This window comes from Canis aureus, chromosome 4 (genome assembly GCF_053574225.1).
Source record: "Canis aureus isolate CA01 chromosome 4, VMU_Caureus_v.1.0, whole genome shotgun sequence".
NCBI classification, from domain to species: Eukaryota; Metazoa; Chordata; class Mammalia; order Carnivora; family Canidae; genus Canis; species Canis aureus.
The window spans coordinates 67,267,439-67,293,535 of record NC_135614.1 but is presented as its reverse complement, the minus strand read 5'-3'; the positions used below and the strand labels follow the sequence as shown (position 1 = coordinate 67,293,535).

The 26,097-nt window shown below is 36.2% G+C and overlaps 2 long non-coding RNA genes across 8 annotated transcripts in view; one reads left to right on the top strand and one right to left on the bottom strand.

The window, feature by feature from the left end:
• The window catches only part of LOC144312891 (uncharacterized), a 50,999-nt gene extending 45,440 nt beyond the window's left edge, over window positions 1-5,559 (top strand). For all 6 annotated transcript variants that reach the window (XR_013378537.1, XR_013378536.1, XR_013378535.1 and 3 more), the window contains one exon: window positions 24-5,559. This is a non-coding gene — a long non-coding RNA (uncharacterized LOC144312891). The remainder of the gene's footprint in view (window positions 1-23) is intronic.
• The window catches only part of LOC144312892 (uncharacterized), a 44,459-nt gene continuing 19,391 nt past the window's right edge, over window positions 1,030-26,097 (bottom strand). Inside the window, exons 3-6 of one of the 2 annotated variants that reach the window (XR_013378541.1) lie at window positions 8,023-8,095; window positions 4,083-4,203; window positions 3,459-3,578; window positions 1,030-2,999 (exon numbers count right to left, since the gene is read on the bottom strand). This is a non-coding gene — a long non-coding RNA (uncharacterized LOC144312892). The remainder of the gene's footprint in view (window positions 3,000-3,458; window positions 3,579-4,082; window positions 4,204-8,022; window positions 8,096-26,097) is intronic. The other variant, XR_013378540.1, reaches the window with a different exon arrangement.

Genomic DNA, 26,097 nt, shown 5'->3' with positions numbered 1-26,097 from the left:
GTCATTTCTTTTTCTTCTCACAGGAAGTGATCCAAGTCAGAGAAGAGAAGAGTGAAAGAGATGAGTGTCTGAGGAGCGGTTGGCTTCCCTGGGTAGGCTGCTTGACAGATAGGGGGTTTGTGGACAATAGAACTCTTCTGATAATTTCGTGGCCCTGGACCTGATGGAACTAGTGCCCTGTTTCCTATCTGCAACCCTGAGGGTCCCCTAGGTCTGTGAGAATCAGAGGTTAGAAGATGGATGGTTGTTTGGCATATCAAAGACCAAGATGACTTGGGCAGCTCTACTGGAATTCCTGTGCCTTCAAAGTTCCATGGAGGAATTGAATAATTTCCCCATGCCTACCCAGAAGGCCAAGTGAAAAAAGAGAGAGAGCTGCTGTTGGATACTGAAGGGGCCTAAAAGTTATGAAAAGAGGCTACCACATGGGACAGTTGTGTGAAATAACTTTGGAAGAAACTACAGTTTAGGACCAGAAAGAACTGTACATTTTAGTTCTGATCAAGTAGGCAAAAGCCATCAGCCAGTGACCAGACAACCCCCTCATAATTAAGTAAATTCATTTTTTTTTTGTACACAGAACGTGCACTTGAAATGAAAATTAAGAATTAGTAAATATTTTATATTTAACTCTTGGGTTAGTGGCCTGAGGGATTCATACCAGCATGTATGAAAGAACTAATAAAGACTGAAGATAAAAACATAAAGGACAATTAACAGAACAAATCTCAGAGAAAGGCTGGGAGAGATTACGGTATTTTGGGAAGGGGTGCATAGCCTTGACTAGAAGGGGGATACTTTTTTTTTCAAGAATAAGGTCAAAATTAGAGTTTTTCAAATTGAGATTTCAGATCATATAAACTTTACCATTTCAATAAAGAAGAAAAATTCTACAGGTTGTAAAAGAAGTGGCTGGTTTGGGGAAGTTACTTTTTACTCTATGAGTTTGCCAAATTCCCTGCAAATGGTACCAGGTAGGTGGTATTTAGGACCATGTGAATAGGAGTGAAAATTAAGGCTTGCACTATATTTCATTTCAAATATAATAATATTTAATAAGCACACAGTATACCAGAGAACAAACAATAGCCATTTCACTTCCTGCTTAAGTTTCAATAACTTGCATTTGATGCTTTTGTTTGTTTCTAAGAGTCAGTGTAATCCAATTGTTTCCCTTCTCCTCAGGATCTCCCAAATATAAATTCTTTTCCTTTTTCTTCCATTGCTTAGAGTTTAGTTGCTTCCTTTTGTCTGTCTCAAGGCATTTGTTCAAATGTAGTCCAAGAAAAAACAAACTGTGGCATGATCTTTTTATCTAAAGCAGAATTAATCAACTAAATACACTGTTTGCTAAATATTTTTTTCCTTAGATTGAGGAAAACTTTTCCTTTAAGTAAATATACTATCTCCCAATTTTGAGCTGATAGGAGATTTTTGAAATAAAAAAATGGATTTTTTTTTTACATAGCCATTTTATTTAACTTTTGTAAAACTGAATTGAGATCCCAAATTCAGTGTAAAGATTCAAACATGTCTGGATGGTTACTGGGACAGGATGTAGAAGTCTAACAGCATCCCAAGAAGGCTGTAAAATCCTTGTCCAACACTGAGACCCCCAATTGCATTGTGCCTGGCTCATAGAATTTTCTCCATAGATATTTGTTGAATCAATAGGTTAATGGCAGGATGGATGAGTGTATGGATAAAAGAGAAAGCACTTATTGCGAATGATAGACAGGAGTAGAAATGACTATGAAATCCATTTCTGGAGTAGCAGAAGGTGGAGCATTCTAGTGAGCAAAAGATCTGTCCCTGATATTTGTTTCCCATCCCAAGTGGCTGCACTGAATTCATGTCCAAATCCAGAAGATATCAGGGAGCTGTGAATGATGACTGTAAGAGTGGTTTCATTAAACTTCAGTGAAACTTGAACACAAGCAGCAGTGCTGAAAACACTATCAATCAAAACTTCTTCCCCACATTACAACAAAGCACAGTGAAATTTTGAGAGACTGTCCCTGCAGCAGTAGGTTTATTCTTGACCACTTGTAATGCATCTTCTGGGAGTCACAGCAGTGTAATTGAGGGACATTTGACATGTGGTGATGGCCTGCACTGACAAGTGTTGGAGGTAATAGCCAATATCATTTGAGTTTTTCTGTTAATGTGACTTAATTACAGAGCCACGATCAGGATCCTGAACTGAAAGTACATGCTTCTTTGACTTCTACACCCTAGGTATCTTTCTTGCTCCACCCTAGTCCTGGATTTGTTTAATTAATAGCCATTAGTTCATTATAACTAGAGAATCCTAGATAAAAAGAAATACTTCAGCATCTTTCATATCCATTGATGAAGTCTCTCAACAAGCAAATATGCAAAAAGGCAAAGCTACCAATACTGACCCTAGGTAATTGCTTTTAGTGGAAAATGACTTGGTATATATAAAGTCTACATCCTTACACATATTAAATATTGCAATTTTTACCCAACTTCCTTACACATTGATTGGGGTCCTCCCTAGGAGTAACTAGACAGATAGATAATTAGGGTATAATCATTGCCCTTGGGAGCCTAACATTGATTTATTATAGCAGGATTTTTCCCCCTGAGCAATGGTAATAAATATAAGATGACTAGTCTCCATTCTTTTAGTTCATTTTATGTCTAAGCAGGAAATTTTTAAAATTTGAAAACCTTTCAATTGGCGTATGATGTATACCACACTGACAGGCAAACTGGTGTGCTTGGAGCACCACTCAGAAAAGCTGTTTTCTTTCTATAGAGAATGATGTCAAATAGGTAGGACCAATTCTGGTGAATGTAGGCTGGTGTGGGACCTAATTTTAAAAATAGAAATGTCCTGACTAATTTGTTATGTTGGCAACAGATCTAAGGACTACAGACAAATACTTACGAAGATTTGAGAAAATGAAGACAAGCAAAGACAGATTTGTCTTCACCATCGTAGTTAAAATAAATCCTTCATTCAGTTAGTACTGCAAAGAAATTTCATTTAGATTTTAACTTTTTGATATATAATTCACAAAGGGAATTTGTCTCACTTTAAAAATAACTCTTCAGATATCAAACAATAGAATAAATGTTTTTTACACTAGGAAAATATTTGAGATTTTTCTGACAATGCCCACTGTTCTAGTAAAAAGAGTAAGCAAGAGAGAGAGAAAGAGAAGCAAAAAACAAAGCAAAACAAATACTTTGTCCTCTAGAGTTTTCCTAACAAAAGCCTTGCATTTGTCTCTGTGGAAACAGTGTACTGGGCAGTTTTGCCAACCATATGTTGTCAGAATGTAACCTTTTTTTTCTGAAGGTTATATGCTTCTATTTATTTCATTAGTCTCTAATGAGGACAAGTTCCATACCAAAAGTTTAAAATTGTTGGTGAATTGACCAATCTATTATAAGAAAATTACCCATAGTATTCTCAATGATCTGACCTGCAATGGTAGACCTGAGTGTTAAGGAACAGAGATACTTTGCCACGTTGTGGACGTATGCAGTCCCCATAGGGTGCAATGAGGAAGGGCATTTTCATAGCTTGAGCAAGTTCAAGATGACTTCCAAAGGAGGTGAAGATCCAGCCACCGAAGGAGAAAGAAAAGAAAGAAAGAGTAAGAGGATAAGAGAATTAACAAAGGGGAAAGGCAGGAAGGGATGAGGGAAAGGAAGAGCAAAGTGAATTTTTTCATTCAATATTTCAGCCCAGATTTGAGTTAACATAGTATGCTAGAGCTGGCTAATACTGGTTTTCCAGAGCTATTGTGTGGATCTCTTCCCAACTCTGTGTGCAGTGATCTCATGCAGGTAGCTTCAAATAAGATTACAGTGAAAGTATTTACATGCAAAAATAAGTAAATGTTACAAATCAGGGTATCTTCTCCTCTGGAGAGCTAGTTGTTAAACATTTACCAATTTGCTCCAGTTGACCTGAAAAGCCTCAGGGACCAGTGTGGTAAAAGAAAAGCAATGTAACAAAATAGAAACAACTCATGAGCCAGGATGGAGGCATCAAGGGGGAGGGAAAGAGAGAGACTGGGTGATTGAGATAATAATTTAATCACCTGGGTGATCATGCCTACTGGAAAACACACCATAGAGTTGAGCCCAGTTACTTAGATGATTGGGAAGAGCACGAGCTGTTTTCTCCGGTGTGACATCACTAGTGTATGACCCAGGAAGACACTAGAAAGAAAGGAGGTAAACTTCCTTGGGGTTTCCTGGATTGGCAGGAGCAGTCCATTTTTTATGGTATTGAATATGATTTGGAGGTAAAACCTAATTAAAATGTGATTTACACTGGGAACAAAATGAGGTAGATATAGGCACTTTTTATGAAGAATTGAGGAAGATTAGGAGCTTTTAAATCTTTTGATTAAAATCTATTAGCAACGTTGCTCAGTATAGCCATCTCTCTGAAGTTCCTAGAATGTGCCAGGTACTGGCTTAATTACTTTATATATATATTATCTGATTTGATATTTGTGGCAATCACATCAGGTAAATTGTCATTTTACAAATAAACTAACTAAAATTTAGAGGTGTGAAATCATTTGCTTAGGTTCTGGTCCAGACTTTAAGTTCTCATCTTTTTTAGTGTGATTTGTTGAGCCATTCCAGGAGTTGCAAAATCTATTTGAAACGCAAAATTCTGGATAAAATTCAGTAACAAAGGAGTAATTTTCAAGTAAGAGAAGGATCCAGTGTGCTTGATATTTTTGTTTTTATAATTGTGGTCTCTATTGGTCTCTCTTTTACAGTACCCTTTACAGAGAACATATACTTCTTATAAACATGTTACACACAAATTATTTTATTAATATAAAAACACAAAAAGGCCCAATTAACTATATAGTGCCTATATCTGGAAACTTCAATAGAATACTTTTTATTTTTTTAAAGTAAAATTTTTAAAGGGTAATCCACATGTAATGGGCCTTTGTCATAAGTGAAGCATATACACAGTGCATATACTACTGTACAAATTGCCTAGATAAAGAGACTATTTTCAATAACCTAGAACTCCCTTTCACTTCCCCCTCGGTCACTGCCCCCCATACAAAATGCAGCTATTACTATCCTGACTTCTATCACCAGGGGTTAGTTTTGCTTAGTTTTGAAATTATAGAAACGGAGTTATAAAGCATGAAAATTGTTTTTGGCTTTTTGTTTGTTGATTATTATATTTGTGAGGTCCGCTCATGTTATTGTGTGTAGTTGTAGATCATTTTCATTGCTGCAAGATCATTTGCTTATTTATTCGATGACTCATGGAAATTTGAATTGAGAAATATTATTAAAGCACTTTTCCTGCCTTTGTATTTCCAGCTTATGCTAAGCCTTTTCAACTCAGGCAAAGGTCTGGGGAATTGGGAGGATTTCTTAAAAGAATTCACCAGCAAGCACACTAATATGAGTTAATCTCTTTGTTCAATGTTAGCTTTATATAAGTTGTCTTATTTACTGCATTTCTAAAAATTTAAACATTCCTGAAGCACTCGAGTTATAAGACTTCTTTGCTAGCTCTTCCACTCAGAGACCTCAAAGGCCTTTGTAAATTCATAACTGTGATCCAATGTTTTCCACACAGAACCAAAGGAACATACAGGTCTCTAGTAATCCCACCAGCAACATTGAGGCTAACACAGACTAACAGTGCAAACTATCTAACAAAAACTCTAGTTCTAAGAAAGCTTAGGGACAGTGTTCCACTTTGTTTACATGTGTAGCCATTATCACAAAGTCAGTGCTCTGTAAAGTCTGGTGACCTAACTTGAATATGGAGATTTCCACAAAGGAAAACAGAGACTATTATATAGAATGCATTAATTCAGTTAATGGCTTTATTTTATTTTATTTTATTTTAAATATTTTGTTTATTTATGTGAGAGAGAGCATGAGCAGGGAGAGGGAAAGGGGCAGAGAGAGAGGCAGAAGCAGGCTCCCCGCTTAGCAGGGCGCCTAAGGCAGTGCTTGACACCACACCCTGAGATCATGACCTCAGCCAAGGTAGATGCTTAACTGATGGAGCCACCCAGGCCCCCCTCAGTTAATGGCATTAAAATACTTCCAGTCCTGAAGAAATGAAGTATTTCCAGCTTACAAATGTCTCTTTGCATATTGGTCTGAAACCAGTAGTTCTTAATTTCTTTCTCAAAGAGAATTTGAGAATATAGTGAAGCCCCAGAATAATTCTTGATAAACTAATTTTTTCCACGGGATTTTGGTGAACCCACACAGAATTCTGTGAGGTTTCTGGGGACACCATGTTAAGAAACTATTTTCTTAATGTTTTTGACATTAAGTATTTCTTGTGGGACCATATGCCAGATATTGTGCTGTTTGTTACTCTGTAGCATGCATTCCCAATGGAGGCAAGATCACCTCCAATGGGGTAAATATTTGATCTTGGGAGGTAAAAAAATCTTTTGCAGATAATCCACAGATATCCATATAGTAAATTAGCTGTAATATATCTGTGGTATTAAAATGTCATGAGGAAGAGGTAATTTGGAAAAGAAAAAAATGTCTAAAATATCCCCTTGAAGGATGACAGGATCCCATTGGAAATGAGAAGAGCTGAGGGAGAAATTTGGGCAAGAGTGGTTTGACTTGAAGCCTTCAAGTGAAGTATACATGTAACTCATCCCAGTTCCACGAAACATCTCCTTTTAAGCATCTCTGAATGTATGTTATTGAGTCAAAATTATGGTGGTAAGAATACTTAATTCTGAGAGGCATAACTATGGATGTTTACCAAAGTAACAAACTATTTTATAATTACATACAGCCTACAAAAATATGAAAGATGAAAGTCATTTGCCTTTTAAAACTCAATTTTATTAATTTTTTCATGTATTTAAGAATATCTGAAGATGATTTTACATTTTAATGTTCTGACACACTATAGATGTAATTGTCTCTAATTTCTTTAATGATACATCTTGGAAAGTTACAAGTTATAAGTAATCTTTCAGCACTGATATGATTTGGGAAGAAGTGATTATACTTTGAAATAAGAAATCATTATTTAGTATAATTTTGAGTAAATTTATGCTTTCAAAGCTTACAGGAAGACTCATTCAAAGTTGTACTCTTGCAATCCATTTTTAAAATAATCAGTAAATTACCTCATAGAAAGGATGAACTCATTGCTCTGTTCCTACAAACCATGCCTCATGAGTCAATTCTTTTCCAGATATAAAGGGTGTGTCACTTACTCCTCCATGGCATATTTCCTTGAGTGTTTTATGTCACTTACATTCTTCACCTAGCCCTTCAATACAATTAGGATGAGTTTCGCTATCTACAAAGAGGTCAAATCAAATGCCTAAGATAGTACAATGACTAACTTTGGCATTAAAAAATGAATTTTAAATGTCATAAAGAAAATGACTATATGTCAATAGGTATATCAACTTTTTCTTCTCTTTTTTAACCTAATGCAAGAAATGACCCTATTGAATAATAAGGTTGGCAAAAAAGAAAAAAAAAAAAAAACAAAGCAAAAAAAAAAAAACTCAAAATGAAAGTATAGCCTCGTGTATGTTAATATCAATAGCTAATCACAGTATGAGTCAACTTTCTCAAAGAGTTATTTACTTTTGTTATGGACCGAAGAACCTGCTTGGTAGATTGGCTTTGGACAAGTTGGTTCAATATATTTGCTCCATTGTTTTTTAGTCAGAAAGCTAGAGGTAACTTGAAATTGTAGTAATTCATACTTCAAAATTCTCAGGCTTTTTGTGTTTTGCTGGATGTTATGGACTGAATTGTGCCCTTCCCCCCAACCCAATTCATACATTGAAGTCCTAGCCCCCTGTACTTCAGAAAGTGACTGCATTTGAAGACAGACTCTTCAAAGTGGTAATTAAGTAAAAGGAGATCATTTGGGTACGCTCTGATCCAATATGACTGAGTGTCTTTATAAGAAGAGAGAGTTTGGACACAGACACATACAGAGGGAAAATGATGTGGAGATACAGAGAGAAGATGGCCACTTACCAATTCAAGGAGAGAGGCCTTGGAAGAAACCAATTTTGCCAATAGCTGGATCTTGGATTTCCAACCTCCAGAACTATAAGAAAATAGATTTCTGTTGTTTAAGCTACCCAGTCTGTGATATAGCAGCTATAGCACTCCTAGCAAACTCATATACTGGGTTAATATCTACTAAAAAGTTCTTTGTAAATTTTTGTTATTTTTCATGCTTTATATTATTTTCTGTCCTTTCCCATTTCCCATTTCTATGCTGTATAGTTGCCTCTCAGCTACAATGGTTTGATAGTAAGAGGTAGAATTCTACTATAAGACAGAGAAGGTTTCTTTTAAGAAGAAAGAAATAACAAATCAAGCTAACAAGTTACAGGCTCCTTCATACCTGCATCTTAAATTGTGCCATTTATTAGTCATCTTTTTTCATTTTGAAAAGGTTAATCATGCTTCTTTCTGCTCCATGATAACACTTGCTGCAACAAGGATACTCCATAAAAAAATAATACATGTGAAGCATCTAACAGAGTGCCTGGATAGAATCGTGATAATAAATGTTGGTCCGCTTCTCATCTTTGTTCTCTGCTTTTTTAGGGAAATGATGTACTAAATAGGAAGTAACCAATGACTTGAATTTGGATAGATATATCTCTATGACTAATTATGATACTAATAGTGACAAATCATTTATTTAAAATTAATTTTGTCTAATAAATAGAGGGAGTCTGCTGTGTATTTTTCCTTATGTGCCTGAGGGAAAGCATTCAAATATCGGTAATGTTAAGTTACAGTGAAGTTAGAATGGTGGTGGTCACAGTTTTATATTTTATGAAGTTAAGATCAAGAATGATTAGTTATAATGTAAGATACTGCAAACTTATTTACTGATTTTCCAACTCTGGCAACCATTTTTTTTTAAAGATTTTATTTGTTTATTCATGACAGAGAGAGAGAGGCAGAGACACAGACAGAGGAAGAAGCAGGCTCCATGCAGGGAGCCTGACGTGGGACTCGATCCCAGGTCTCCAGGATCACCGCTGAGCCACCGGGGCTGCCCTCTGGCAACCATTCTTTACTATAATAGTCATGTAGGATGTCCTTATTTTAGGTATCTATATGCAGTAATGTTGGAGACAATCTTTTACATGGGTTTTGCAGAGAAGTTGAAAATATTTGTTGAATAATTGAATCTAAATATGATACTATTTTTATCAAAAATTACATTAAAGTGATAAATTTTTACATTGACTGTACATATTTATGTATGCTAAACTATATAGACTATGTTGGGCATTCTGAAAACAATTACAAAGTATTCTATCTTTCCTGGTCATGGCCAGGAAAATCTAGTACAATGCCTGCTATGTGTTAGGTAAACACTTATTACATAAACAGATGGATAGATGGATGGATAATGAGTCAGTGAATAAATGGCTTTCCTAAAGGAACTTCAGGTATAGTCTCAATTGTATTTACTACATAAAAGGTGTTCTAGTACAGTGGTGAAGACAGTTTTGTTCTATTGCTAAGTTGTGCCAATTACTAGGAAGAATTATATTTATCTCTTGATAAAGAAGATTCTTTTTCTTCCTGAAATGTTATGTTAAAAACCCTTCCTGCCCTGTGCATTACCATTATATGTCTTGGGTAACACCATTAAACATCTTTCTAGCAGTAGCTCTTCAAAGGCATTTCTGTATTAATCATTTTATGTCTACTGTTGTGTAGGCTACATCTTTTTTTTTTTTTTCTACCTTTACAGTAATTGGTTGATTTGGGGAGACATGTTTGGATTTAGGTTTATTTTCTTTCCATAGACTTGTCTTTTATTGAAGTGATAGATGCCTTTTTTTGGAGTTGACTTGGAATAAACTTAACTTGGGGTTGATTTCTGAAATAAATTTTTTTATTTGAATATATAGAGTTTTAAAACTCCCAATGCAGTAGTTACTAAACTGCAAAAGAGAATTCCAAAGAAACGTAACAAGGTGGTAGACTTTCAATGCGTTTTATTCCTTGATGTTAAAAATGCAGTTACTCATTCTAGAATATTACTTTTATATTAGTGCATTCATATTTTTTTTTTCTGACTTGTAAAAATATATTATTACCAGTGCTGGTGGTTTCTTTTGATTACTTATTTTAAGTGTAGTTTTAGTTCCTGGGTACCTTGAACAAAGTGATATAAACAGTTGGAAATTTGAATTTTTTTGTAGTTTAATTATAGTAATATTGAACCTTCTCTCATAGCCATGTAGGCCACCTATTTGATTGTCTTAAATTATCCACAATTTGCTTGGGTAATGCTTATCGCTTCACTTTTTCTTCCCTCTTTCTTTTTTTCATTATATTTTACCTTGTTTCAGAATGGATTCGAGATAGTATAGAATATTCCACAAAAAACAAATGTATAAAGAATAAATACATTGAAGTGTCTGTGAAAATATAAATTAGAATGAAAAATCAGGAATGCAGATACACCATAGAATTCTGAAAATTTACTCAACTTGAGTAATACATTTAGCTCTGAGGTTTGCAGTGGTTAAGGTTAAAAGGACAATGTGATTATTCATTAGAAAAAATACCATATTCTCAAGAAAAGTCATTTTTTCTAGGCATTTAATTTTATTTTTTTATAAGATTTTATTCATTTATTCATGAGAGACAGAGAGGGGCAGAGACACAGGCTGAAGAAGAAGCAGGTTCTCTGCAAAAGCCCAATGTGGGACTTGACCCCCGGACTCCAGGATCACACCCTGAGCCTAAGGCAGTTGCTCAACTACTGAGCTACCCAGGTGCCCCCAGGCATTTACTTTTCACAAGGAATTTTTATAGAAGCTATCAAATGATATTATAGATAATATAGGAACAAACACAATGGCAGAATTTTATTAGATCTAATAATTAACTTCAGAAAAAGTATCTAATGAATGACGAGTGATTTTTGTAGAGAAATAAGTTTTTGTCCAGATGCATCTTCCTATTTCTTAGTCTTTGATGTCTTAGAATCCATAGAAATTACCCCTAGAAAGTTTTAATTCAACTACTTATGATCTTTGTACAACTTTATTTCTGTAGCAAGGAATATATCATCTGTATGTTTAATTTCCATGACCAGAAAAAAATATTTTGAGGGTCACTTTGAAACATATACTTTCATTTCTGCAAAACCAAAGTCTAAAATTGTCAAACATCTGGGGCAACTGGGTGGTTCAGTCTGTTAAGCATCTGACTTCAGCTCTTGGGATGGAGCAGGGAGTCTGCTTCTCCCTCTCCTTCCCTTTCTGCCCCACCCCTGCTTGTGCTCTCTCTCAGATTAATACATTAAATCTTTTAAAAAAATTTAAGATGTCAAATGTTTTAGAAATGTTAAAAGCTGTTACAGAAGATTTCTTTCATTATTAACTCACAGATACTCTTTGCTATTGCCATTCATGATAATATATTCATCAAATGGAGTCTGAATTCTGTCTCTAAAGTGAAGGAAACCATTCATTGTTGAATCATTTGAGAACCCTGTACCTAAAGGAGGCATTTCGTAATCTCCAGATTTTAATATTTTGGTCAGATGTCCTTTTGATACCTGAAATGCAATATGATTTAAAAAAAATGAATTCCTATTCTTTTCATTCTGTATCAAATCTACTTCACCAACCTTCTTATATATCTGGCAGGATTATCATCCCATCTACCTTGTAGTGAAACACACAGAAAGGTGAAGGACTCTCATTCTTCTTTTTTTTTTTTAATTTTTATTTATTTATGATAGTCACACAGAGAGAGAAAGAGAGGCAGAGACATAGGCAGAGGGAGAAGCAGGCTCCATGCACCAGGAGCCCAACGTGGGACTCGATCCCGGGTCTCCAGGATCGCGCCCTGGGCCAAAGGCAGGCGCCAAACCACTGCGCCACCCAGGGATCCCCAAGGACTCTCATTCTTATGACCCTTTATTCTACCCATTGCCATATGCTATGGTGTTTCTGTGCGCCACCTTTCTGTGTACCACCTATTGAGCATGTCCTTTCTCCTTCAACTACTTCAAAAGCTTTGTGCAAATAGTGAGTCTGAGCCTGGACACCAGCAGCATCTCTACTGGGACTTTGAATCTTTAGTCATTCCATCTCCTACATTAATTCAGTCTTCAAAAATAGTCACAGAAGCATATCTGCGCTGATTGATAACATGAAACGCAGTGGTAAGCTGCAGGACAGATGCAAGAGAATTCCTAATGATGAAAACAATTATTCTTATAATGTGCTTATTCCTTTAACAGATATTTTATGAGGACCTGCCATGTGCTAGTACTATTCTAGGTTATATGCATTTAACTAGTGCCTCAAACTTAAAATTACGAAATCAGAAGTGAAGGTATGTATCACTTTATACTATGAAATTATACACAGTGCAGAGAAATCTATAAACCTTAATATGAATGGAGGTTGGGTAGTGTATTTGAGTGAGATAAAAAGAAAGAATGCAAATGTAATTTGGATGTGGCAAAAACTTATGGCTATCTGTCCAGTTAGAGGAAATCAGCTGGTGATGTTCACAATCACAAGACTGTTCTGATGGAAACTATAGAAGTGACCCAGAAACTTCAACAATCTGTTCATCTTCTAAAAGTCTATTCTACATAAGCAAAACAACTAACAAATTCATGCCTGGTCTTAATAACATTTTCTATGGCCTGCAGGGTAAAAAAAGTGATTACAAGAACTAATATTTTTGCCCTAATTTTGATCAGCATGGAGAACTTAGTTCATAAAGTGCCAGTGGCAGGTGATTTTGGAAAAATTGACCATGACATCTTAGAATTTGGAATACCTTGGGAGAGCTACTCATTAGTCAGGCACTCTAGACTTTAAGAAAGAAGACTTCAAGAATTTCAGACATGAAAAACTCAGAAGAAAGCTCAGAAAGGTCACAAAAAAATGCTGATGCTGATGATATAACTCTGGCAATGCAAATCTCAAATTATTTTAATGAGGAAGAAAAGAAGACTCATAATGGAAGAAAATATCATAACTATGCAGAGAACTTTATTATCTGTTCAGATTGTAAAAAAAATACATGCAAAAAAATAAAAAGGAAGACAAATAACCAAAAGGATGACAAATAACTCTAAATATAGAAAAGTAGTATGGATTGGTAAGAATAGTGCAGGAAGGTCAACATCCATAATGAGCTGAGGTTTGCAAAATTTGCTACTGACTGTTGAGTTTGGCTTCAATTGGAAATGGGTAGGGCTATTTTGAGTATAAAGTCAAAACTGCTCTGGTTAATATATCTGCTCCACTGCTTGCTTGTATCCTGCTCTTTCTTTCTCTATTAAACAGAGGCATTACCTGATGTTAAAATCAAATTCCTTTAGCTTCCAGTATTTTTCCTAAGCCTTGTTTTGGTCCATATGTAGAATTCATAGATTAAAAAAATAATTTTCAGTCTCCCAATGCAAGGAATGGAATGGCCCAAATTAAAGATGTCAAGCTGAGTGTGTTAAGAGGCATAAGTTCATAGGGAAAGGATAGAAGGGGACTTTCAAATACACATCTGTAAAGGAAGGGCAAAGGTTGTACTCCCAAGAATTTTTCTGCCTTCTCAAAATACTTCTTTTACGAGCTGTGATAGGATCATTACTAAGATATTCAGTGATAGTGAAAACTGGAGACAGACATGGGAGATGAGCTTTGTTCAATTTGACTCTTTAACAATGTTCTAAACATCTCAAACCTACCTCTCTTGATACACAGGAAGTCAGAACCAGTCTTGACTTGGTTCCCAAGGGATTCCAGGAACATTAATGGAAGATATTATGGTGTCAGAAGTAAAGCCAGAAATGGGAATTTGAGATTTATATTTCAATTGGAAGAATAAGGAAAATATGGAATGATTTAGGACAAGTTAAAATTGTTGATTGTTAGGTAGCTATTACAATTTATCAAGGAAAATAATCTTCAGGGTCATTACAGGAGAAAATAATAGTGGAGAGGAGACTAATTAAATCTAAGATCTTTCACAAAACAAATATCAGAATAGGTCACTCTCTTGCTAAAAAAATGCCTTTATGGTTTCTCGTTGCACTTGGGATAATATTCCCTCTGACAACCTTCTTCATCAAATTCTCACTTATTCTCCCCCTTTCCCATTGAAAACATTTATCATTTTAAAAACTTTTGAGAAACCTGTAGATTCACAGGCAGGTATAAGAAGTAACATGAGAAGTTTCATATACACATCACTCAATCCCCCCAATGGTAACATGCCACATAATTCTAGCACGATGTCATAACCGGGCACTTGGCATTGATATTCTCATAGATATTTTCCTAAGATATCACAGTCAAGGTACAGAACAATTTCATCACAGAGATCTTACTCTGATTACAAATCTAAAAGGAGCTGGCTGCTGCTCTCACCCTATCATATTCTTTCCTAGAATCTCCTTTTCTCCTGTATTAGTTTTCTATTGTTTTGTTTTAAATTTATTTATTTATTCACGAGAGACACACACACACACAGAGAGGGAGGCAGAGACACAGGCAGAGGGAGAAGCAGGCTCCCACAGGGAGCCTGATAACAGGATTCTATCCCGGGACTTCGGGATTATGACCTGAGCCAAAGGGAGATGCTCAACCGCTGAGCCACCCAGGCATCTCTAGTTTTCTATTGTTACATAACAAATTAAAAACTTATTAGCTGAAAACTGCACATGTAATACGTCAGTTTTTGTGGGTCAGAAGTCTGAGCACAGCTTAACTAGGTCCCCTGCTCAGGCTCCTACAAGTCTTCAGTTGGAGTGTCAGACAGGCGACATTCTCTTCTGGAGCCTTCTTTGGGGAAAAAAAAAATCCATTTCCAAATCCCCTTGGATTAGTGCCAGAATTCAGCTCCCTGTGGTTCTAGGACTGAGTACCCTGTTTTCTTACTGGCTGTTGGCTGGGAGCCGTTCTCAGCTTCTGGAGGCTGTCCACAGTTCCCTTTCATGTGGTCCTCTCACAACATGATAGCTTAGTTTTTCAAAGCCAGCAAGAGGAGTCTCTCACTCGGATCTCCTCTGATAGATTCTCATATTATACCACCTAATCATGGAAGGGACATCTCATTGCCTTTGCCACATAATGTAATGAAATCAAGAAAGTAGCCTGTCATTGCCTGTGCTATATTCTTTTGGTAGAAGCAAGTCACATGTCTCACCCCATACCAAGGAGGGGGGACTGTAGTAGATGTTGACACCAGGGGCTGGGACTCTGGGAGCCATGATAGAACTCTGCACACCATATCTCCTAATGTTTTCATTACTCTGTTCTGATCTCTTGGAACTTCCCTCTTTTCCTCCAAGTATGATTCTAGCTTAGCATCTCTCTATATATTGCTTCCTCTGACCAGGATATTATTCCCCTAGATATTTACAAAACTCTCTAATTTTTTTTGGTCACTTTTCAAAGATAACTGTAGTAAAAAGGCCTACCTTCCTGACCTTCCTACTTATAATTGAGTTTTCATCTTTATCCCCTATATTCCTATCTTCACTATCTTGCTTTACCTAGCTCCATAGCACTTAATACTGTCTGGCATACTATATACTTTTTTTATTTGCTGCTTATCTTCACTAGAATAAAAATTTCATAAGGCAGGGATTTATTCTCTTTTGCTTCATATCACTTGGTGCCTTGTGCAAAATTGGTCCAAAAATGTTTGTTGAATGAATGAATAAATACTTTATTTGGCAAATATGGCCAGGATGGTTACATAATAGAAGAAACTCAGTGCTTAGGAAGATATTTAAAACTAAATAATTTTATTAGAAAGAACACAGTGGTTAAGTTCACCAGCTTTGGGTTATACTGCTTGAGATTAAATGAATCTCTGTTCTCTGACTTACTGTGTCTCTGCAAATAATTTCACCTCTTTATGTTCATTTTTCTTAGCTGTATGATGACTAAGATAATAGTATCTCTTCCTCAGTTTTATTAGGAATTCTGAAATAAGGTATGTACAATATATAAACAGGAAATTATCTAATCGACAAATGTAATTGCTGGAAGTAGTTTATTCAGATAAATAATAGTTAATGTGATTCTGTGGGCCAGGAACTCATGCAGGGCTTAGTGGGGATGGCTTCTCTGCTTCACATGGTATTAGTAAAGATAACTCCACTGGAGTTAAAGGATTGAAGAGTGGCCTTTATTTTTATTTCTTTATATTTTTAAAAGATTTTATTTATTTATTCATGAGAGACAGACAGAGAGAGAGAGAGAGAGAGGCAGAGAAACAGGAAAAGGGAGAAGCAGGCTCGGAGCCTGACATGGGGCTTGATCCTGGGTCTCTAGGATCAGGCCCCAACCCAAAGGCAGATGTTTAACTTCTGAGCCACCCAGGTGTCCCAAAAAGTAACCTTTATTGTATGTGTAGAATCTCATCTTGGGAGGCTCAAATGGTTGTGTGTTATCTAAAATGACTGGACTGCTCTCCTTTGATGGCATTTCCTGGGATCAATTATGTAGGGTGTTGTTTTTCTTTGTGTGACCTCTCTTTCTATACCACATCTTATTCACAAGGTCTTTTCTCTTCAGACTGTCAAACTTTACATAGCACTGGCTTCCTAGAGAGTGAAAAGGAGACATTGACAGTTCTTATGATACTGAGGCAAAGAATTGGCACAGAATCACTTCCACTGTATTCTGTTGGTCAAAGCAAGCCAGAACATCAGCCTGGATTCAAAAGGAAGGAAATAGACTCCAGCTCTTAATGGAACAAGTGGCAGGAGTTTACAGAGATGGAAGGAATTATTGGCCATGGCACTCAGTTTATATATATATATATATATATATATAAAAAACCCAAAAAACAACCTAACAAAAATGTTTTTTTTTCTTTAATTTGTATTTATTTATGATAGTCACAGAGAGAGAGAGAGAGAGAGGCAGAGACACAGGCAGAGGGAGAAGCAGGCTCCATGCACCGGGAGCCCAATGTGGGATTCGATCCCAGGTCTCCAGGATCACGCCCTGGGCCAAAGGCAGGCGCCAAACCACTGCGTCACCCAGGCATCCCCAAAAATGTTTATTAAAAAAAAAACTTATAACAGAGACTAGAATGTGGATAAAATAATGAAGATTTTATTTTCTAAACCACTTACCTCTCCCTATCTTAAAATGGAAAGAGATCAACAAACTAAAACACACACACACGCACACATGAACGTTAACAAGAAGTATTGAGAATTCAACCTAATAGATCGAAGGAAAATAAGGTAAGTCTAGACCACTCAATCAAGTAATAATTTAAAAGAAACAGTCATTGGAAAATGCTAAAGTGTGCTATGGAGACAAGCAAATTAAATAAGAGCTAAAACTAGTGATTGAGAACAATTTGATAATACTTTATAAAATGAATCTGAGTGTTTAGACTGTAAGGAAAATATCTCCTTCTTGGAAATAGGAATATGATTTCAAAAGCACATTGGCTTCCCTATATTTAATTTACATAAAAATTAGATACTTCAATACTTGTTTTTCTAGCTCTGTTGCAAAAATAAAAATACACATCCACCTCTTAGTGAGAGAATTAATTTTTTCCAGTTACAAAAATCAAAAAAGTCATAAAACCGTAAGTTATCTGCAAAAATACATATTTTAAAAGAGCTAAATCAATATAGATATCACAGTAATTCAATTCAACCTGGAATTGTAACACCATTCTATACATTTGGTAAGGGCAGATACAAATTAAAAATAAGAGGCCTAATTTTCCCTGGTGAAAATAAGGAGAGACCCCCACCCATTTTCTTAGAGCACATATTTTAGATGATAACTTGTAAGTTGTTTATATGTCTCTTTGAAATGTACGTAATTTTTAAAAAGATTTTATTTACTTATTCATGAGAGACACACACACACAGAGGCAGAGATACAGGCAGAGGGAGAAGCAAGCTCCATGCAGGGAGCCTGAGGTCGGACTCCACCCCATGAACCTGGGATCATGACCTGAGCCAAAGGCAGATAGATGCTCAAACGCTGAGCCACCCAGGCATCCCTATATATATATATTTTTAACTAAGTAAGCCTCTTGCCAGATTTTTGACCCAAGAATGTCTTCCTCAATGACTTGGGAACCAGCTCCTTGAAATGCAATCATCTCCCAGTGTCTGCGGGAAAGTGGGAGCCTAACTTCAGTGGCAACCTCACTCTTGAAAAGCAAAACTATCTCTTGTTATAAAGATAGGGTGACTTCATTTTTCCTTTGCGTAAAGCCAATGAGCTAACAGATGGTCACCCTCATTACTAGATGAATTTAGGTTGAATGTGTGACCAATGACGAAGTCAATACTTGAGGACTAGTTATTGGTTATCTCAGAACATCTACATGGGTTGTATCTGCTTGCTTATATAAAAAGATAAAATTTCTTTTTGGCAGTGAGATCTCTGAGCAGATGCTTGCGATGTGTATTTGCATTTTAGTTTAATGTTTATTCAATAATAGAACTGTTTTCTCTTTCTTCTACCTTTGTGGATAACTTTTCTGGGTTGGGAGAAGATTTTGGTTTAATTATATTTCCCTAACAAGATATAGCTCATGAAAAACACAGATTAATTATGAAAAGAAAACAATGTACTAAAATAGTTTTAAGCTTTGATTAATGAGAAATGTGTTAGACTCAGTCCCATGGCAACTAAAACAATGGAGTGGAGAGACAGAGATTTAGAGAACTGAACAGTCTGGAAATGGGGAATTCAGAATTATACTCTCGGTTTTACCACTTCAGTGTTTGTGTTTAATTTTCTGAGGACTCATTTCTGTCATTTGTATAATGAAGGTAAATTGGGCCTATGGCCTGTTGGCAATATCTATCTTTTATGTGTTTCTTATGTATTTTATATAGAGTATTTTCTTTTTTTAAATCAGATGTTATAGTTAATCCTTTTTTAAATATTTCATTTAAATTCAATTTCCCAACATATAGTATAACACCCAGTGCTCATCCCATCATGTGCCCTCCTTAATGCCTGTCACCCAGTTATCCCATCCCCTGCTCTCCTCCCCTTTGTAACCCTCTGTTTGTTTCCCAGAGTTAGGAGTCTCTCATGGTTTGTCTCCCTCTCTATTTTTTTCCCACTCAGTTTCCCTCTTTTCCCTTATGGTCTCTTTCACTATTTCTTATATTCCACATATGAGTGAAACTGGTTTGTTCATCCACTTATATTTCCTGCATACATGTGTGCAAGATACAGGTCATTGAACAAACCACTTGAAGTAGATGCGTATGATAATAGCAAGAAAGGAAGGACTGTATAAACAATACTTTTCCACTGCTTATTAGAAGAAAAGTAACACTCACATGCATACAAGGGCAAAGCGAGCAATGAAAGGTTTCTGAGCTTTGTTCCAAGAGAGGATCATTCATTCTATTTTAATAGGGAGTCATTGGTGATATAATCAAAGCGTGTCTTTACCACTTGTGCCTTCACTGGCTGGAATAGTTTCAACATGGGACAAATGCTACGCGTGGAAAAAGCTAATGACTTATTCAAGATCTTACTAGAGGTGACTTGAAAAATGTTACCAAAGCTATTTGGTTAAGTTATCTCTATTGATTAGATGTCAAGTTTAATCTTGGTTATAATTTCTTTTTTTTATAATAATCTTTTAATAATAATAATCTTATAATAATCTTTTTTTAAAGATTTTATTTATTTATTCATGAGAGACACAGAAAGAGAGGCAGAGACATAGACAGGGGAGAGGCAAGCTCCCTGCGGGGAGCCCAAGTGGGGCTTGATCCCAGGATCCCTGGATCACGATCTGAGCCTGAGGAAGATGCTCAACCACTGAGCCACCCAGGTGTCCCATATAATTTCTTTTTTTTTTTTTTAATTTCTTTTTAAACACAGATTTGGAGCCCCTTCTATCCATCTAAACAACTTATTCATTATTTGTGTGTATGGGAAATGGGATTGTACTTCTCTTTTGCTTCAAATCTTCTAATTATATCTAGTTCCTGAGATAGGCAAATGATCACTATATCAAGGCATGCTACTGTTTCTTTAACTCTCAAATGGACATTAGTTTTGTATCTCGTATATCAAAGTTCTGTGGGTTTCCACATAGTAGTTTGAATAAATATCTGATATTCTTGTGTAATATATATAAACTATATATATATCACATTTTTTAAAAATCAGAAAATTATCACATTTCAACTTTAAAAAAGTTAGAATATATTCTTGATGTAAAATACTATTGAACAACATCATAGTTTCCAAATAGTTTATTATTAGCTTTTCTTCCAAAGAATAATAATTGGAACTTAACAAGTATAAGCTATTCATTTTTGAAAAGCTTCCTTCATCAAAGAAATTGATATTGTTAATAACAGGAAATGTCACAAATGTCCATATTGGCTAAAAATAAATCTGCCTAAATGGAAAAAAAAAAAGTAAAAGAAAGATAAAATTATCTAACTGTCTTTTTTAGATCGTGGCATGCGTTGGAAAACTAATTGCTTATATATTGAATACCCTGTCCAAACAAATTAAAATGGAAGTGAAATTAGCATGCTTGGAAATTGCCTGCATCACACATTCAACCATTCAGATTTCAGACATAATGATCTCAGCAATTCTCTTGCTAAACCCACTGCCCTCACAGTCTTTATACATATTCCATTTCCAGTCTTTTACCCTAAGCGGCTGGCTGAAAATTGTGTTTAGTCTTGACTATTGGCAGTCACCCAGCTAATCTCCAGAACCATAAAATAAAGTAGAAGGGGAGGAGACCGAATATACAGCATGCCAGCTTTAAACCCATGCCTTGTCATTGAGCCTCTTTCCTTGACTCTTAAATTACAATTTTAAGTGATTTAATTTTATATTTTCATGGGCTGAAGCAATTTCTGGGAGGTGTTAGGATCCTTGTGATTAGCTTGTCCTTTAATTTTAAGAAATGTTAAGCAGTCAAAAAGTTTAGAATACATCAATTTATTGTATGTAATTCTCAATCTAACAAACAATGGTTAGAGAACTTTTTTTTTTTTTGAGGTTTTATTTATTTATTTTAGAGAGAGAGAGAGAGAGTGCACAAGGTGGGGAGAGGAGAGGCAGAGGGAGAAGCAGACTCCCTGCTAAACAGGAAACACCTATTCGGGCTCAGGCTCCATCCCAGGGTCCTGAGATCATGACCTGAGCCAAAGGCAGATGCTTAACCGACTGAGCCACTCAGGCATCAGAGAGGATTGTTATGTTTTGAAAAATATTTTCTCCTTTAATTCATATTTAAAAGTTTCAGAACTAAGAATGCAACTGATTGTTTATGGAATTTAAGTCAGGCTTCTACATTTGGCATGGAAACACCTAAAATCTTAATTCCAGTGCCAGAACTATCTAACATGGGTTATAAATAAAATCACATATATGATACTAATAGCTGGATATTTAAAATATATTATAATTGACAAGATTGGAAATTTCTCTATACCTCATTGACTTAACACTACTTTGATTTGAAATATAGCCACAACTTAAAGAATTGGAAAATGGCAGATAAAGACATATTGCTAGTAGATACCTTGTTCAGTATAATTTTTTATGACATCTCACTCAAGATTTTATATCTCTTTAAAATCAAGTTCAAAGCCTATGGCATGCATTTACTTGAAGAATTGAGAAGGCAGGTAAGAAGTTAAAAAAAAAACAACAAAAGTATTAAATCTAGAGAATATTTTGCATTTCAAACCAATTAGTGCTAATAGGCTTCCTTCAGGCAAATTGTTTCCAAATTTCATGGAATTTTTGCTACTACCATCCTTCTTCCCACACCCCAGGCCACTTTGGAGTGGTGTACTTAATTGGTCTTACTCTCTTTGTGCTGTTACTTGGCAATGGTGTTAGTTGGTGACTCCAGATTTTCTTAGAACTATTTTTGCAGGCTTCATGGGTTTCAAGCCCTTATAATCCTTTAATAGGACAACAATTTTAAAAGTTTCAAAGTTGTTGAGTAACACTAGTTTTCGAAATTTCTCAGGCATGCACAACTTTATTTTTTTTTAATTTATTTTTTATTGGTGTTTAATTTACTAACATACAGAATAACCCCCAGTGCCCGTCACCCGTTCACTCCCACCCCCCGCCCTCCTCCCCTTCTACCACCCCTAGTTCGTTTCCCAGAGTTAGCAGTCTTTACGTTCTGTCTCCCTTTCTGATATTTCCCACACATTTCTTCTCCCTTCCCTTATATTCCCTTTCACTATTATTTATATTCCCCAAATGAATGAGAACATATAATGTTTGTCCTTCTCTGACTGACTTACTTCACTCAGCATAATACCCTCCAGTTCCATCCACGTTGAAGCAAATGGTGGGCATTTGTCATTTCTAATAGCTGAGTAATATTCCATTGTATACATAAACCACATCTTCTTTATCCATTCATCTTTCGTTGGACACCGAGGCTCCTTCCACAGTTTGGCTATCGTGGCCATTGCTGCTATAAACATCGGGGTGCAGGTGTCCCAGCGTTTCACTGCATTTGTATCTTTGGGGTAAATCCCCAACAGTGCAATTGCTGGGTCGTAGGGCAGGTATATTTTTAACTGTTTGAGGAACCTCCACACAATTTTCCAGAGTGGCTGCACCAGTTCACATTCCCACCAACAGTGTATGAGGGTTCCTTTTTCTCCGCATTCTCTCCAACATTTGTTGTTTCCTGCCTTGTTAATTTTCCCCATTCTCACTGGTGTGAGGTGGTATCTCATTGTGGTTTTGATTTGTATTTCCCTGATGGCAAGTGATGCAGAGCATTTTCTCATGTGCATGTTGGCCATGTCTATATCTTCCTCTGTGAGATTTCTGTTCATGTCTTTTGCCCATTTCATGATTGGATTGTTTGTTTCTTTGGTGTTGAGTTTAAGAAGTTCTTTATAGATCTTGGAAACTAGCCCTTTATCTGATATGTCATTTGCAAATATCTTCTCCCATTCTGTAGGTTGTCTTTGAGTTTTGTTGACTGTGTCCTTTGCTGTGCAAAAGCTTCTTATCTTGATGAAGTCCCAATAGTTCATTTTTGCTTTTGTTTCTTTTGCCTTCGTGGATGTATCTTGCAAGAAGTTACTATGGCCGAGTTCAAAAAGGGTGTTGCCTGTGTTCTTCTCTAGGATTTTGATGGAATCTTGTCTCACATTTAGATCTTTCATCCATTTTGAGTTTATCTTTGTGTATGGTGAAAGAGAGTGGTCTAGTTTCATTCTTCTGCATGTGGATGTCCAATTTTCCCAGCACCATTTATTGAAGAGACTGTCTTTCTTCCAATGGATAGTCTTTTCTCCTTTATCGAATATTAGTTGCCCATAAAGTTCAGGGTCCACTTCTGGATTCTCTATTCTGTTCCACTGATCTATGTGTCTGTTTTTGTGCCAGTACCACACTGTCTTGATGACCACAGCTTTGTAGTACAACCTGAAATCTGGCATTGTGATGCCCCCAGATATGGTTTTCTTTTTTAAAATTCCCCTGGCTATTCGGGGTCTTTTCTGATTCCACACAAATCTTAAAATAATTTGTTCTAACTCTCTGAAGAAAGTCCATGGTATTTTGATAGGGATTGTATTAAACGTGTATATTGCCCTGGGTAACATTGACATTTTCACAATATTAATTCTGCCAATCCATGAGCATGGAATATTTTTCCATCTCTTTGTGTCTTCCTCAATTTCTTTCAGAAGTGTTCTATAGTTTTGAGGGTATAGATCCTTTACATCTTTGGTTAGGTTTATTCCTAGGTATCTTATGCTTTTGGGTGCAATTGTAAATGGGATTGACTCCTTAATTTCTTTTTCTTCAGTCTCATTGTTAGTGTATAGAAATGCCACTGACTTCTGGGCATTGATTTTGTATCCTGCCACGCTACCGAATTGCTGTATGAGTTCTAGCAATCTTGGGGTGAAGACTTTTGGGTTTTCTATGTAGAGTATCATGTCATCAGCGAAGAGGGAGAGTTTGACTTCTTCTTTGCCAATTTGAATACCTTTAATGTCTTTTTGTTGTCTGATTGCTGAGGCTAGGACTTCCAGTACTATGTTGAACAGCAGTGGTGAGAGTGGACATCCCTGTCTTGTTCCTGATCTTAGGGGAAAGGCTCCCAGTGCTTCCCCATTGAGAATGATATTTGCTGTGGGCTTTTCATAGATGGCTTTTAAGATGTCGAGGAATGTTCCCTCTATCCCTACACTCTGAAGAGTTTTGATCAGGAATGGATGCTGTATTTTGTCAAATGCTTTCTCTGCATCCAATGAGAGGATCATATGGTTCTTGGTTTTTCTCTTGCTGATATGATGAATCACATTGATTGTTTTACGGGTGTTGAACCAGCCTTGTGTCCCAGGGATAAATCCTACTTGGTCATGGTGAATAATTTTCTTAATGTACTGTTGGATCCTATTGGCCAGTATCTTGTTGAGAATTTTTGCATCCATGTTCATCAGGGATATTGGTCTGTAATTCTCCTTTTTGGTGGGGTCTTTGTCTGGTTTTGGAATTAAGGTGATGCTGGCCTCATAGAAGGAATTTGGAAGTACTCCATCTCTTTCTATCTTTCCAAACAGCTTTAGGAGAATAGGTATGGTTTCTTCTTTAAACGTTTGATAAAATTCCCCTGGGAAGCCATCTGGCCCTGGACTCTTGTGTCTTGGGAGGTTTTTGATGACTGCTTCAATTTCCTCCCTGGTTATTGGCCTGTTCAGGTTTTCTATTTCTTCCTGTTCCAGTTTTGGTAGTTTGTGGCTTTCCAGGAATGCGTCCATTTCTTCTAGATTGCCTAATTTATTGGCATATAGCTGTTCATAATATGTTTTTAAAATCGTTTGTATTTCCTTGGTGTTGGTAGTGATCTCTCCTTTCTCATTCATGATTTTATTAATTTGAGTCTTCTCTCTCTTCTTTTTAATAAGGCTGGCTAATGGTTTATCTATCTTATTAATTCTTTCAAAGAACCAACTCCTGGTTCTGTTGATCTGTTCCACAGTTCTTCTGGTCTCGATTTCGTTGAGTTCTGCTCGAATCTTTATTAACTCCCTTCTTCTCTTGGGTGTAGGATCTATTTGCTGTTTTTTCTCTAGTTCCTTTATGTGTAAGGTTAGCTTTTGTATTTGAGTTCTTTCCAGTTTTTGAATGGATGCTTGTATTGTGATGTATTTCCCCCTTAGGACTGCTTTTGCTGCATCCCAAAGATTTTGAACGGTTGTATCTTCATTCTCATTAGTTTCCATGAATCTTTTTAATTCTTCCTTAATTTCCTGGTTGACCCTTTTATCTTTTAGCAGGATGGTCCTTAACCTCCACGTGTTTGAGGTCCTTCCAAACTTCTTGTTGTGATTTAGTTCTAATTTCAAGGCATTATGGTCTGAGAATATGCAGGGGACAATCCCAATCTTTTGGTATCGGTTCAGACCCGATTTGTGACCCAATATGTGGTCTATTCTGGAGAAAGTTCCATGTGCACTTGAGAAGAATGTGTATTCAGTTGAGTTTGGATGTAAAGTTCTGTAGATATCTGTGAAATCCATCTGGTCCAGTGTATCATTTAAAGCTCTCGTTTCTTTGGAGATGTTGTGCTTAGAAGACCTATCGAGTATAGAAAGAGCTAGATTGAAGTCACCAAGTATAAGTGTATTATTATCTAAGTATTTCTTCACTTTGGTTAATAATTGATTGATATATTTGGCAGCTCCCACATTCGGGGCATATATATTGAGGATTGTTAAGTCCTCTTGTTGAATAGATCCTTTAAGTATGATATAGTGTCCCTCTCCATCTCTCACTACAGTCTTTGGGGTAAATTTTAGTTTATCTGATATAAGGATGGCTACCCCTGCTTTCTTTTGAGGACCATTCGAATGGTAAATGGTTCTCCAACCTTTTATTTTCAGGCTGTAGGTGTCCTTCAAAATGAGTCTCTTGTAGACAGCAAATAGATGGGTCCTGCTTTTTTATCCAGTCTGAAACCCTGCGCCTTTTGATGGGGTCATTAAGCCCGTTCACATTCAGAGTTACTATTGAGAGATATGAGTTTAGTGTCATCATGATATCTATTCAGTCC